Raw genomic sequence first — 1,509 nt, 5'->3', positions numbered from 1 at the left:
AAGCGCACACAGAAATCTGGCATTTATTGATCAGAGGAAAGAAGCAGATGCTGAAAGTATAGAGCAATTTAACACATCCTCCCTGGATTACAAAACTCTAGCAAATGAATATAAATGTAGAAAAGAAATAAGGGGGGGGGGGGAATGCAAATATTGCCCTGCCAGCTGTTCAGTGGGGAGTTGAAAAAATGACAGGACTGGTATCTCCAAATGAAAAAAAATAAATCACTATTGTGTACTCAGGAACAGGTTTTGTTTTGTCTTTAAAAATAACTTTTTTCATGTACATGCCATGTCTTACACACATGGGACACAAATACAAATCTTTTGCATGAGAGAGGCAATGACTCCCAGATCCTCAAGGTATTTATGTGCCTATCTGCCATTGATTTCAGTGGGAGTAATACGTTTGATGATCAAGGAATAAGGGTCAAATCCAAAGCCCACTGAGATCAATATGAAGCTTTCAATTTATTTTAATATTCTTTGGATCAGGGTCTGAGCCAATATGGTGATGGGGCCACACAAGAGCACAATGACTACTGGCACCTATAAGTGTGATATGTTTTGATAAAAGGACATATTCCTCCAATATTAGTGGCCTGGACAAAAGATATATAGGGAATCCTATCCACAGAAAAAATAGCCTTAAATCAGATCTAACAGATTTTGTAATATTTAGTTTCCATTCCTTGAATTTGAACAAAATAAATTCACACAGATAATGGCAGGGGGTTATCCAAATACAAATGGATCTCAATGTTAACTCATGGTTAACAAATATGGGTTAGCAATAGTGCTTGTTGAAAAACATTTTGACAGAACCTTTTTCCACATTTTGTTGAAATCAAAAGGTTTCACGGGAACATGTAGAATTCAGCTAAATATTTGATGGGGAAAAGTTGCGATGGATTGTTTCAACTTTATTGTTTTATTTTGATAAGGTCAAAGCATTTAACTCTGATAATACTGAAATGTTTCATTTCAGCTATCATTTTTGATTCATTTCATTTCAACTTTTGTTGAATTACAATATTTTAAAACATTTAATATTAGGCATAATTTTATATATTGTACAAATTAAAATGAAATTCATCAAAATGATGAAGTTGAAAGGAATGTTTTAACCTTACTGGAAGAACACATTTCAACATTATAAAAAAAACAACAACAGTTCAATGGTCCTGAATCCATTTTTTTCAGAAATGTCATTCCATGGGAAATTCTGAAATTTCAGCTTTTCATTCCAATTCAGAATGAAACCAAACTTTGGCAAGAGTGGAATTTCCTGTCGACTGGAAAGGCTACATATGTGGTGTAGTTATGAATAAGATTTACTAACAGTTGTATTGAAAGTTCATTCATGTTAATGATAAAATAAGTTGACAAATGAACTCTATTAGATAACGTGACCAAATAACTGTAAGATATAAAATAATATCCATTAGACAGTGTTAAAAGGAAGCTTATCCTCCATGAACAGTTCTAGAAGTGCACATGGGCCTGATT

Source organism: Caretta caretta, chromosome 5 (assembly GCF_965140235.1).
Source record: "Caretta caretta isolate rCarCar2 chromosome 5, rCarCar1.hap1, whole genome shotgun sequence".
NCBI lineage: Eukaryota > Metazoa > Chordata > Testudines > Cheloniidae > Caretta > Caretta caretta.
The sequence above is the reverse complement of the archived record's forward strand: the minus strand, read 5'-3'. Positions refer to the sequence as shown.